We start from the raw sequence: 14,686 nt of genomic DNA, 5'->3' as shown, positions 1-14,686 counted from the left end.
TGTCCTCTGTCTTGAGGCTACTGGTCAGTGTGAGTAGAGAGCTGATCTGAGTTTCCCACACTGAGTCCTGTGTGCTGTGATCAATGCATTACAAAAGCTGCTCAGTGGACCATTAGTGACGGCTATTGGCTCTGTGTTGTACTAAAGACTGAGGCTGACATCACAGACCTTCTGGATTCTGGAGGGAAAGATCAGCACTGGCAAGCTAATACTAACAAGATACAGCTTTATAAATACATATTCATCCTTTAATGGTATAAAACACATGATATTGAGTACTCTGTTGAAAATTATTGTCTGTGATTTGTTTCATTATAAATCGACGAAGGGTTAACTTTGGTATGCCTAATTAGAATTGAAAGCTGTTCATTGTTTTTCACACAAATAACTCAACAACATAAATGTAAAGAATAAAACTCTGTCCATCATCATGACAGAGAAAGCCTATCATAACTTGGGTAAATAAATCAGAATTTGCTTTATTTAATAATTATTGTATTTCCCTCCTAAGAAAGAGGTCAGAAATAACCCAAAATACCCCCCCCCCCCCACACACACACACACATTCTATCCACTGAACAATAGAAGTGTGCCTATTCACCATAGAGACTCACATGTGCTGGTGGGACTGATGAGGACACTAAACTGTGACTCTGCTCTCCAGAGCTTTCCCACACTTTTCCCATTGAGAGAGCTTCCACTAAACAATACAACTGTGCCTTGTTAAATGCTAATTCATCTCTATACAAGCAGTTCCTATCAAGCCCTTGGGGGTGAAGCTCAATACAGAGATATTTCTTAAGCAACAGGTAAAGATTCATTGTTACAGAGAATCAATTCAAGCTGTAATTGTATGTTTATACAAAGAAATATAATGTGTTCAGTCATATCATATGGAGGAACAATAGAAGTGTGTCTTATTACACATCATATTAGCTATTGAGTTTGAGGGGCACAGCTGCTCTTAATGTTTAAAGCACTAAGATGACAGTGCTAGTTTTTGCCCAACACCTGGAATCACTGATATATTATGACTAAACTAAAATAATTGAATACATTCTGAAACACTGAAAATACATTTATTTGAAACAGGTGCATCAATAAAAAATATATAAGTCATGTCTCCTAAGGAAGTCAGAATGATGATCACTTACATCTCTATAGTTCATTACACCTTTACTACAACAAGATATGATATGACTGTTATGTTTTATATAAAAACAATTACTGTAAAGTAATCATGTATGACTAGAAATGTCTCTTAACATTGATATTACTCTGTAGATTTTGAATGAAGCACCCAGAGGTACAAATTAATGTATTGATTCAATTGAGTGTTGCATTCCAATGCAGTCAATATCATTCTGTATAGTCTTGGGTGATTACTTTTATTGTTTTTGCATCAGCCACTTAATCTATGTGGAGTTTCATAAATCAGTAATTTAACCATTTAATGTTGTTGGAGGATTATCTTTGTCAAGAAAAGAATAAAGCAACAGACAAGAATATTTCTTTGAAGATTTGCGTGTAGTTTATTCAGAATGAACCTGCAATGAGGTTCCACATCATCAGTACACTTAATTAAGGTCAATTATTCTCACGAGAAATAAAGTGTTAAACATACAGCAACAAGATGATACTCTATCAGAGTATATAGGATACACAGTTACTGTCTTTATGAAAGATATGACAGAGTATATAGGATACACAGTTACTGTCTTTATGAAATATATGATACTCTATCAGAGTATATAGGATACACAGTTACTGTCTTTATGAAAGATTTGATACTTTATCAGAGTATATAGGATACAAAGTTACTGTCTTTATGAAAGACAACAGAATTGTTCAAAATTAACAACGGTTTTTCAATTAGACATTTGTTCTCCCATTTGCACTAAACACATTATTCAAGTAATGTGAGCGACAATTTCACAAATAAAGTATAATCTTAAAACAGGTCAAATACTGCTAATCACAGAGTGATGATAACAGGTATAATACCCAGTTTGGGTAAATAATCCTCCTGGAGGAACATTGATGCTGTAGCTCAAGTTGATCAATATCAAATTTATAACTGATACATGCTTCACAGAAGATGCTCAATACAATGTCAATATGACTATATCTCTACACAAATGTAGTGGTAAAAAATAACTTAAATTTTTAGACCATAAAAACTGATTTTTCAAATACAATCACAAACAGATTGATGATATAGCATCCATTTTGGGTTAAAAGTTCTCATAGAGAACCATTCAAGTTATTGTTGATCATGAATATAAACACATGATAAATATAACCAACACGTTTCACAAAACATAAAGGTTATGATGATTTCAATTAACACTACAAAAATGTAGTTTTCAAAGATCAGATTGTTTTCTTGTAAAAACGCTTTTAACTTCAGTACAACTGAAATGAAAAGTCTCAATCACAGCAAGACTTTTAAAAACTCCTGCATAAGCAGAAAACAAAGAAGATATTTACTTATACTCATTACTGTCCATGAAATGAATCTTAGACCAACATGGTCCATCCATTGTGTTTGTCTGAGTGGAGCTCCAGTCTGTAGGTCTCTACCAGTGCCTCCAGAGGGCGATGTTGACTGGACTCTTCTCTTTGCTAATGCTGTGCTGGGCTGGGGAGCTCAGTTGAGGAAGGTCACTTCCCCTCCTGTTCTTATCAAAGGATGGCTGCAGGCTCTGGAAGTGTCTCAGCAGTCTTCTCTGGGACTGTGACTTCTGCTCACCTTTAGACAGGAAGTGAACAATCTCTTGGAYACACCTGGAGTAACCCTGATTGACAGGTGCTGAGCAGGAGGAGGAGCCCACTGGCTGGTTCTGTTGCTGTTGTCTCAGGATGCAAACTGTCATCTCCAGGATGTCGGGCTTTGTCCAGCCTGGAGTTCGGGCTGCTGGTTTGAGGATCTCTGGAACCAGGAGAGACTTGAGCTGGCTCAATGCCTTTGTTGATACGATCCTGCTTGCATAACTTCTCCCCCATGGCTTTGTTAACTGCAAGAAACAGAAGAGGAATAGTTAATACGATTTTTTCTGGTGGTTGACATTATTTGAATCAAACTAAACAATCAACGCAATTCAACTGAATCAATGTCAATTGATTTTGAATCTTCACTTTACCGTTTGTTTGTCAGAGTCAGGTGCTCTTAGAGTAGATCATGAGATGAAGTGGATTGTAGGTACCATGGCTGGCATCTCTGTGCTGTAGAGTTCTCTGTGTAGAAGAAAATCTGATCTCTACTGGCTTCCATGCTCTCCTATATTAGTCACAAATCTGCGTATGAAATTGTGTGGGTCTTGGGCCTTGTTGGAGTTTCTCACAGTCTTTAGCGAATGGGAGAGTTTGGGAGGACAATGAGAGTGAGTGTGGAGGCTGCCACATGCTCAGTGTTCATATTTCTGGGTGACAATGGTCAGCGTTCTCAGGGGACAAGGTGGGAGGGGTGGGGGTGATGGAGATGGCTCACAGTGCCGCCTGTGTGAATCTGGGGAAGAGTGGTGACCGCCAGATCTGCCTGATGTTGGCAATCAATGACACTAACAGGGCGCACACGTTCATCATTCGACAACTTACATGTGTGAGACTCGACACGCTTTCTCTAATTAAACGTAGCAGTGTTGTTAATCTCCACCCTATACGGACATTGTTGCATTGTAGTGTCTCTTGTATGCCACGGGCTTCATCCACTGACCTTAGAAACATTTTAATTCTTCCATGGATATGACCGTCTGATATTAATGAATGACTCTAAATATGTTTTTACTTCGGCCATACCTGGTAGTTACATTTAATCAATATGATGATATATGACAATGTCTTCACAATTTTTAATTCTCTGGTTATTTCTGCATATTTATATTTTTAAGGTTAGGTCAGATGTTTTGGAATATATAAGATTTTAGTCCTAAATTAACAGGCTGAGTGGGATAGATTACAGGATAATGGTATACCTTCGGTTTTTCAGTATTTCAGGGGTCATCAGTATCAATAGCAAGGGTCTCGTTAACTTCAGTATGTAGTAGTTATATGAGTCAAGTTCATTTGGAGTTCGAAACGTGCAGATGTGTCCTCCTGTCTTGAGGCTTACTGGTCGTGTGAGTAGAGAGCGATCTGAGTTTCGCCACACTGAGTCCTGTGTGCTGTGATCAATGCATTACAATGAAGCGTGCTCAGTGGACCCCCCTGCGAGCTGCGATTAGTGACGGCTATTGGGCGTCTGTGTTTGTACTAAGAACAGAGGCTGAACATCACAGAACCTTCTGGATTCTGGAGGGAAAGTTCAGCCACTGGCAAGGAATTAAGCTAACAAGATTACACCCTTTAAAAATATATATTCATGCCTTATAATGGTATAAACACATGATTTTTGAGTACTTTCTGTTCGAAATTATTGCTGTGCATTTGTTTTTTCATTATAAATCGACAAAGGGTTAACTTTTGTGTGCCTAATTAGAATTGGAGAGCTGTTCACTTTTATCACCAAACATGAACTATAATAAAGTGCACTGAATAAAATCTGTCCCATCATCATGAAGAGAAAGCCTATCATAACATTACACAAAAAATGACAGAAATAATAATGTATGCTAGGAATGTTTCTTAAATTTTATTACTTCTGTAGATTTTGATGAAGACCAGAGGTAAATGTTATATATGATTCATTGAGTATCTGGCATTCTCCCAATGCAGAGTTCAATTATATTCTGTATGTCTTTGGTGATTATTTTATTGTTTTTGCTCAGCCACTTAATTATGTGGAGTTTCATAAATAGTAATTTAATCATTTTTAATGTTGTTTTGGAGGATTTCTTTGTCAAGAAAGAATGAAGCAACGACAAAAATAATTTATTTGAAGATTTGTGTAATTTAATTCAGAAAGTGACAATGAGTCACATATCAATACCTAATTAACAGGTTTAAATATTTAAGAGAAATAAGTTGATTAACATCATCACAAAGAACTTGAACAAATATCCAAGACATGAATACTCTATCAGAGTAATAGGATACACAGTTACTGTCTTTTATGAAAGATATGAACAGAGTATATAGGATACACAGTATTACTGGTCTTTATTAACAGATATGATCACTCTATTAGAGTATAAGGAATAAGCAGTTCCTGTCTTTAATAAAGATATGATCTCTTATCAGAGTATAATAGGATACACAGTTACTGGGGTCTTTAATGAAAGATAACAGAATTGTTCAAAATAAACAAGGCGTTTTTTCAATTAGACCATTTCTTTCTCATTTCTGCAATAAACAATTATTCAAATATGTGAGCGCCAATTTCACAATAAAATCTAATCTTTAAAACAGGTCAAATATTGTTATCACAAAGTGATGATAACAGGTATATTACCCAGTTTTGGGTAAATAATATAGAGTTCTCATAGAGAAAATTCAAGTTATTGTTGATCATGACATCACACATTATCAAATATAATACAAAAATTTCACAAAAAAAAGGTATGATGATTTCAATTACCTACAAAATGTAGTTTTCAAGATCAGATTGTTTTCTTAGGAACGTTTTTAAACTTCAAGTAACAACTGAAATGAAAAGTCTCAATCACAGCATACTATGTTTTCAAACCTCCTGCATAAGCAGAAAACAAAGAAGATATTTTCTTTATACTTCATTAAACCTCCTGAAATTAATCTAGAACATGGTCCATCCATTGGTGTTTTGGTCTGCGTGGGAGCTCCGCTGTAGGTCTCTACCCGGGCACTCCAGAGGGATGTTGATGGACTCTTTCTCTTGGCTAATGCTGTGCTGGGCTGGGGAGCTCAGCTAAAGGATGGTCAATCTCCCTCCTTGTTTTATCAGACGGATGCTGGGCAGGCTCTGGAAGTGGCTCAGCAGTCCTTCTTGGGACTGTGACTTCAGCTCAGTCTTTAGACAGGAAAGTGAAACAATCTCTCTGGATACACCTGGAGTAACCCTGATTGACAGGTGCTGAGGCAGGAGGAGGAGCCACTGGCTGGTTCTTGTTGCTGTTGTCTCAGGATGCAACTGTCATCTCCAGGATGTCGGCTTTTGTCCAGCTTGGAGTCGGCTGCTGGTTGAGGATCTTCTGGAACCAGAGAGACTTGAGCTGGCTTCAATTGCTGTTTTTGCGTGATCGATCTCTGCATAATTTCACAACACTAGGCTTTCTTAAGTTTGCAGGGAAAAAAAGAAAAAAAAATAAAAAGAAAAGACAAGAGAGGCATTAATAACGTTATTCTGGTGTATGACATTATTGAAGCAGATTAACAATCATTCAAATGTATATTCATTTCCTTGAATTTGAATCTTAAGTTAACCTTGTTTGTCAGAGTCAGGTGCTCCTTAAGGTAGGTCATAGTTGAAGTGATTGTAGGTACCATGGCTGGATCTCCTGTGCTGTAGAGTTCTCTGTGTAGAGAGAATCTGATCTCTACTGGCTTCATCTCTCCTATATATAGTCCCAATCTGCATATGAATGTGTGGGTCTTGGCCTTGTTGGAGTTTCTCACAGTCTGTAGCCAATGGGAGAGCTTGGGAGGACAATGAGGAGTGTGGAGCTGCCACATGCTCAGTGTTCTTATTGCTGGGGGAAAATGGTCACGTCTCAGGGGAACAGGTGGAGGGTGGGGGTGATGGAGAGTGGCTCACAGAGCACTGTGTGAATCTGGGAAGTGGTGACCCCTAGATCTGCTGCCTGATGTTGGGATCAATGACACTGACAGAGCACACTCCTCATTATTACAACTTACACGTGTGGGCTGGGACTGACAGTCATCCTTTACATTAAAACAGATGCTGCTGCCCAAGTCCATTTGATTGTTGTTGTTGAATACCATTGTTTTGTTACAGTGCAGGTTCAGTCACGTTTAAACACTTGAAGATGGGTTTGACCTCTGATTGCACTGTTATGAATGTGCTGTGGTCTGTTCCAGTTTTCATTTCAAGGTAGGGTGTCTCATCAAATATTTGGATTACAGTTCACAGGTTATCGTTTGTCAAATTGTCTTCATTCCTTTTACAAATGTGTGTTAAATACAAGATCCCCCCCCCCCCCAATCATTGCAACACAACTATTTAAGATAAATGATAAAACCATTTAAGTGGCTTCTAATTGATCATGATTGAACTGATCGACTATTGGTTTTCTCCACAGGAGGTTGGTGCTCGTGGTAATGACTGGAGCGGAATATACGGAATGGTAACAAATACATAAACACATGGTTCCAGTGTTTGAAGCCATTCCGTTTTACTGCGTTCTGGACAGTATTAGAATCGTTCTCCCCTCAGCAGCCTCGTGGTATTCTCATTAGAGAGACCAAGTCTTGTAATAAGCACACGTTCACTATTTCTGTATTTTGAGAGTGGAGGGAATTAACCCTCAATTTGGGAGTCCAGAGGTAGCAGATGTGTCTCTGTCTTGAGGCTACGGTCAGTGTGAGTAGAGACTGATCTGAGTTTCCCACACTGAGGTCCTGTGTTGTGATCAATGCGTTTACAAAAGCTGCTCAGTGGCACCATTAGTGACGGCTATTGGCTCTGTGTTGTACTAAAGACAGAGGCTGACATCACAGACCTTCTGGGATTCTGGATGGAAACACCCTAACACTGGATTTATTTTAAAATTGTTGCTGCACAACATATACTGTATAAGTGTACACTTGAATGTATTTTTATTTCAGAAGCCGGAAAAGGGACGCAAGATCGGGATCTTCTGAAGAATCTGGGGCGAGCGAGTAAACTCCCAATGCCTTCCATTCTTCTTGCTAACGTGCAATCGTTAGAAAATAATTGATGACCTGATATTAAGATTATCCTAACAACGGGACATTAAAACTGCAACATCTTAATGTTTCACCGAGACGTGGCTGAACGAAGAAACTGACAATATAAAGCTGGCGGGATTTTCCATGCACCGGCAGAACAGAGACGCCACTCTGGGAAGACGAGGGGTGGGGTGTGTGTCTTTTTGTCAATAACAGCTGGTTAAAGAAGTCTCGAGGTATTTGCTCTCCTGAGGTAGAGTACCTTATGATAAGCTGTCGACATCTACCAAGAGAGTTCTCATCTGTATTATTCGTAGCCGTCTATTTACCACCACAAAGCGAAGCTGGCACAGAGACCGCGCTCAACCAACTCTATAAAGCCATAGAAAATAAGAAAATGCTCATCCAGAAGCGGTGCTCCTAGTGGCCGGGGACTTTAATGCAGGCAAACTTAAATCAGTTTTACCACATTTTTACCAGCAATGTCACATGTGCAACCAGGGGGGGGGGGGGGGGGGGGGGATTCTTAGACCTCCTTTACTCCACACACAGAGATGCATACGAAGTTTCTCCCCGCCTCCATTTGGCTATTCTGACCATAACTCTATCCTCCTGATTCCTGCTTACAAGCAAAAACTAAAGCAGGAAGTACCAGTGACTCGCTCAATACGGAAGTGGTCAGATGACGCGGATGCTACACTACAGGACTGTTTTGCTAACAACAGACTGGAAAATGTTCCCGGGATTCATCCAATGGCATTGAGGAATACACCACCTCAGTCATCGGCTTCATCAATAAGTGCATCGATGACGTCGTCCCCACAGTGACTGTCGTACATATCCCAAACAGAAGCCATGGATTACAGCAACATCCACATTGAGCTAAAGGCTAGAGCTGCCGCTTTCAAGGAGCAGGAGACCTAACCGGACGCTTAGAATCCCGCTTGCCTCAGACAACCATCAAACAAGCAGATTAAGGATACAGATACAATACAGGATTTAAGATTGATATGCCTACTACACCGGCTCTGACGCTCGTCGGATGTGGCAGGGCTTGAAAACTATTACGGACTATAAAGGGAAACCCAGACGCGAGCTGCCCAGTGAAGCGAGCCTACCAGATGAGCTAAATGCCTTTTATGCTCGCTTCGTGGCAAGCAGTACTGAAGCATGCACGAGAGCACCAGCTGTTCTGGATGACTGTGTGATAATGCTCTCGGTAGCCGATGTGAACAAAACCTTTAAACAGGTCAACATTCACAAAGCCTTTGGGCCAAATGGATTACCAGGATGTGTACTCAAGCATGCACGGACCAACTGTCAAGTGTCTTCACTGACATTTTCAACCTCTCCCTGACCGAGTCTGTAACACCTACATGTTTCAAGCAGACCACCATAGTCCCTGTGCCCAAGAAAGCAAAGGTAACCTGCCTAAATGATTACCGCCCTGTGGCACTCACGTCGGTAGCCATGAAGTGCTTTGAAAGGCTGGTCATGGCTCACATCAACAGCATCCTCCCAGACACCCTAGACCCACTCCAATTTGCATACCGCCCCAACAGATCCACAGATGACGCAATCTCAATCACACTCCACACAGCCCTTTCTCACCTGGACAAAAGGAACACCTATGTGAGAATGCTGTTCATTGACTACAGCTCAGCGTTCAACACCATAGTGCCCACGAAGCTCATCACTAAGCTAAGGACTCTGGGACTTAACACCTCCCTCTGCAACTGGATCCTGGACTTCCTGACGGGCCGCCCCCAGGTGGTTAGAGTAGGCAACAACACGTCTGCCACACTGATCCTTAACACTGGGGCCCCTCAGGGGTGTGTACTTAGTCCCCTCCTGTATTCCCTGTTCACCCAAACACAACTCCAACACCATCATTAAGTTTGCTGACAACAGTGGTAGGCCTGATCACCGACAACGATGAGACGGCCTATAGGGAGGAGGTCAGAGAACTAGCAGTGTGGTGCCAGGTCATCAACCTCTCCCTCAATCTGAGCAAGACTAAGGAGCTGATCGTGGACTACAGGAAAAGGAGGGCCGAACACGCCCCCATTAACATTGACAGGGCTGTAGTGGAATGGGTCGAGAGTTTCAAGTTCCTTGGTGTCCACATCACCAACGAACTATCATGGTCCAAACATGCCAAGACAGTCGTGAAGAGGGCACGACAAAACCTTTTCCCCCTCAGGAGACTGAAAAGAATTGGCATGGGTCCCTAGATCCTCAGAAGTTTCTACAGCTGCACCATCGAGAGCTGCCTGGTATGGCAACTGATCAGCATCTGACCATAAGGCGCTACAGAGGGTAGTGCGAACGGCCCAGTACATCACTGGTGCCAAGCTTCCTGCCATCCAGGACGGCAAGCGGTACCGGAGCGCTAAGTCTAGGACCAAAAGGCTCCTCAACAGCTTCTACCCCCAAGCCATTAGACAGCTGAACAATTCATGTAAATCGCCACCGGACAATTTACATTGATCCCCCCTGTACACTGCTGCTACTCGCTGTTTGTTTGTTACCTATGCATAGTCACTTCGCCACAACCTACATGTACAGGTTACCTCAACTAGCCTGTACCCCTGCACACTGACTCGGTACCAGTGCCCCTGTATATAGCCTCATTATTGTTATTCTTATTGTGTTACTTTTTATTAATACTTTTTATTTTAGCCTAATTGGTAAATATTTTCTTCTTCTTGAACTGCACTGTTGGTTAAGGGCTTGTAAGTAAGCATTTCATGGTAAAGTCTACACTTGTTGTATTCGGTGCATGTGGCAAATAAAGTTTGATTTGATTGCTGGTGGATCTGATGATGATGACAATCAACTGTGACTCTGCTCTCCAGAGCTTTCCCACACTCTGCCCATTGAGCGAGCTTCCACTAAACAATACAACTGTGCCTTGTTAAATGCTAATTCATCTCTACACAAGCAGTTCCCATCAAGCCCTTGGGGGTAAAAATAGAATTACTTAAATATTTATCTTAAGAAACAGACTCACTCTTACAGTGAATCAATTCAATCTGTAAGTGTGTTTCTGTATACAAACAAATGGCATGTTTAAACCATGCCCCACATACAAACAGAATAAAAACTGGATTAATTGCAAGTATCCTGAAGAAAATGTAAGTACTGTTCAAATGTGCTCCAAAAAAGCTCATCAAAATATGATGTCTTGAACCTTTTGGGAAAATGTATATATTTGATCAGATTTGATCAGACACAATGCAGGAACATTTATGGGATCATTAGAGACAGATCCATTGATTCCCCCATAGAGACCCAGACCCCCACTCTAACCCCTGACAGTCCAGGGTAGAGGTCCCAGTCTATTGTCCCGAAGAGGCCCTGTGAGTGAGTTCTCCTCGGTTTCCCACATTCTCTCCATTCACTGCTTTGAATAGAGGAACAATAGAAGTGTGTCTTATAACACATCATATTATGCAGCCCGCAGCCCTAAACTTTTAGAGCGCTAAGATGACAGCAGCAGTTTTGGCCTAACACCTTGAATCCTGATATATCATGTACATATTAAAAATAATGTAATGCAAATGCTACCGCAATACATTCTGATATATTTAAAAATACATTTATGTAAAACAGGTGTTTCAGTACAAAACAACACAGCCATGTCTCTGGGAACATGACCAATTATCTCTTTCACACTTCATTACATTAAAGTGACATCATAGGTCAAATAAACAGCCTAAATAATTAGTCAGCAATTTCTGACTACATCAAACCAAATCATGTGAATTAATAAAGTATGGCTAGAAATTAATTTTATTTTACTCTGTAGGTTTTCAGAGAAGCACCAAGAGGAATACGATATACCTGTATAGTGTCATTTTTTCAAGATCATTCTATACAGTCTTGGCTCAAAGTAGACTTTTTCTTATTTAGCCCCATATACTGTAGTCTAGCTAGTAGCTACAGTTCAAGTCGGAAGTATACATTCACCTTAGCCAAATACATTCAAACTCAGTTTTCACAATTCCTGACATTTAATTTAAAAATTCCCTGTCTTTAGTCAGTTAGTATCACCACTTTATTTTAAGAATGTGAAATGTCAGAATAATAGTAGAGAGAATTATTTATGTCAGCTTTTATTTCTTTCATCACATTCCCAGTGGGTCAGAAGTTTACATACACTCAATTAGTATTTGGTAGCATTGCCTTTAAATTGTTTAACTTGGGTCAAATGTTTCGGGGAGTCTTCCACAAGCTTCCCACAATAGGTTGGGTGAATTTTGGCACATTCCTCCTGACAGAGCTGGTGTAACTGAGTCAGGTTTGTAGGCCTCCTTGCTCGCACACGCTTTTTCAGGTCTGTCCACATCTTCTATGGGATTGAGGTCAGGGCTTTGTGATGGCCAYTCCAATACCTTGACTTTGTTGTCCTTAAGCCATTTTGCCACAACTAAGGAAGTATGCTTGGGGTCGTTGTCCATTTGGAAGACACTTTTGCGACCAAGCTTTAACTTCCTGACTGATGTCTTGAGATGTTGCTTCAATATATCGACATAATTTTCCTTCCGCATGATGCCATTTATTTTGTGAAAAGCACCAGTCCCTCCCGCAGCAAAGCACCCCCACAACATGATGCTGCCACCCCCGTGCTTCACAGTTGGGATGGTGTTCTTCGGCTTGCAAGCCTCCCCCTTTTTCCTCCAAACATAACGATGGTCATTATGGCCAAACAGTTCTATTTTTGTTTCATCAGACCAGAGGACATTTTTCCAAAAAGTACCATCTTTGTCCCCATGTGCAGTTGCAAACCGTAGTCTGGCTTTTTTATGGCGGTTTTGGAGCAGTGGCTTCTTCCTTGCTGAGCGGCCTTTCAGGTTATGTCGCTATAGAACTCGTTTTACTGTGGATATAGATACTTTTGTACCCGTTTCCTCCAGCATCTTCACAAGGTCCTTTGCTGTTGTTCTGGGATTGATTTGCACTTTTCGCACCAACGTACTTTCATCTCTAGGAGACAGAACGCGCCTCCTTCCTGAGCGGTATGACGGCTGCGTGGTCCCATGTTGTTTATACTTGCATACAATTGTTTGTACAGATGAACGTGATAACTTCAGGCATTTGGAAATTGCTCCCAAGGATGAACCAGACTTGTGGAGGTCTACAATTGTTTTTCTGAGGTCTTGGCTGATTTCTTTTGATTTTCCCATGATGTCAAGCAAAGACTTAGTGTATGTAAACGTCTGACCCACTGGAATTGTGATACAGTGAATAATAAATGAAATAATCTGTCTGTAAACAATTGTTGGAAAATTTACTTGTGTCATGCACAAAGTAGATGTCCTAATCGACTTGCCAAAACTATAGTTTGTTAGCAAGAAATTTGTGGAGTGGTTGAAAAACAAGTTTTAATGACTCCAACCTAAGTGTATGTAAACTTCCGACTTCAACTGTATATGTGGAATATCATGTCAGTAACGTAACTCTATTGGAAGCTTATTTCAGTGGAGAAAAGAGTGAAGTACCAGACGAGAATGTTTCTTATGAAGATTTGTGTATTTATTCAGAATGACTCAATGAGTCACATCTTCAATACCTTAATTTAAGTTAAATATTTCAAGAGAACTAAAGTGATTAAACATCACAACAAGAACTTGACCAAATCTCCAAGACATGATACTCTATCAGAGTATATAGGATACACAGTTACTGTCTTTATGAAAGACATGATACTCAATCAGAGAATAGGATACACAGTTACTGTCTTTATGAAAGACATGATACTCTATCAGAGTATAGGATACACAGTTACTGTGTTTATGAAAGACAACAGAATTGTTCAAAATAAACAAGGGTTTTTCAATTAGACATTTGTTCTCCCATTTGCACAATGTCAATATGACTATATCACTACACAAATGTAGTGGTAAAAAAATTAATTATATTTTGACCTTAAAAACAGATCAACCAAATACAATCACAAACATACTGATCATATAACATCCATTTTGGTTTTAAGGTTCTCATAGAGAACCATTCAAGTTATTGTTGATCATGAATATGAACACATGATAAATATAACCAACACGTTTCACAAAACATAAAGATTATGATGATTTCAATTAACACTACAAAAATGTAGTTTTCATCGATCAGATTGTTTTCTTGGAAAAACGTTTTAACTTCAGTACAACTGAAATGAAATGTCTCAATCACAGCAATACTTTTAAAAACTCCTGCATAAGCAGAAAACAAAGAAGATATTTTCTTATACTCATTAATGTCCATGAAATTAATTTTAGACCAACATGGTCCATCCATTGTGTTTGTCTGAGTGGAGCTCCAGTCTGTAGGTCTCTACCAGGGCCTCCAGAGGGCGATGTTGACTGGACTCTTCTCTAAATAGAAAACATAAGAACATACAAATAGAATGCCCCCCACATCATACCCTGACCAAACAAAAATAGAAACATACAAAGCAACTACGGTCAGGGCGTAATATTATGATAGGCTTTCTCTGTCATGATGATGGACAGAGTTTTATTCAGTGCATTTAATAAGTTCAGTTGTTTGTGTGATAAAAAGTGAACAGCTCTCAATTCCAATTAGGCACACAAAAGTTAACCCTTTGTCGATTTATAATGAAACAAATCACAGACAATAATTTTCAACAGAGTACTCAGTCATGTGTTCTATGCCATTATAAGATGAATATTATTTCATTAAGGTGTGTTCTTGTTAGTATAATCTTGCCAGTGCTGATCTCTCCCTCCAGAATCCAGAGTGCCCGTGATGTCAGCCTCTGTCTTTAGTACAAAACACAAGAGCCAATAGCCGTCACTAATGGTCACTGAGCACTTTTGTAATGCATTGATCACAGACACACAGGACTCAGTAGGGGAAACTCAGATCAAGCTCTGCTACT

At 40.0% G+C, this 14,686-nt stretch overlaps 2 pseudogenes; both read right to left on the bottom strand.

Annotated features, from left to right (window-relative positions):
- Window positions 1–1,690: 1,690 nt before the first annotated feature.
- On the bottom strand, window positions 1,691–3,209 carry LOC111969836 (transcription factor HES-5-like; annotated as a pseudogene).
- A 2,480-nt stretch (window positions 3,210–5,689) lies between these two features.
- On the bottom strand, window positions 5,690–6,462 carry LOC139028427 (transcription factor HES-5-like; annotated as a pseudogene).
- Window positions 6,463–14,686: the final 8,224 nt, after the last annotated feature.

This window comes from Salvelinus sp. IW2-2015, linkage group LG11, assembly GCF_002910315.2.
Source record: "Salvelinus sp. IW2-2015 linkage group LG11, ASM291031v2, whole genome shotgun sequence".
Lineage (NCBI taxonomy): Eukaryota > Metazoa > Chordata > Actinopteri > Salmoniformes > Salmonidae > Salvelinus > Salvelinus sp. IW2-2015.
The sequence above is the reverse complement of the archived record's forward strand: the minus strand, read 5'-3'. Positions and strand labels throughout refer to the sequence as shown.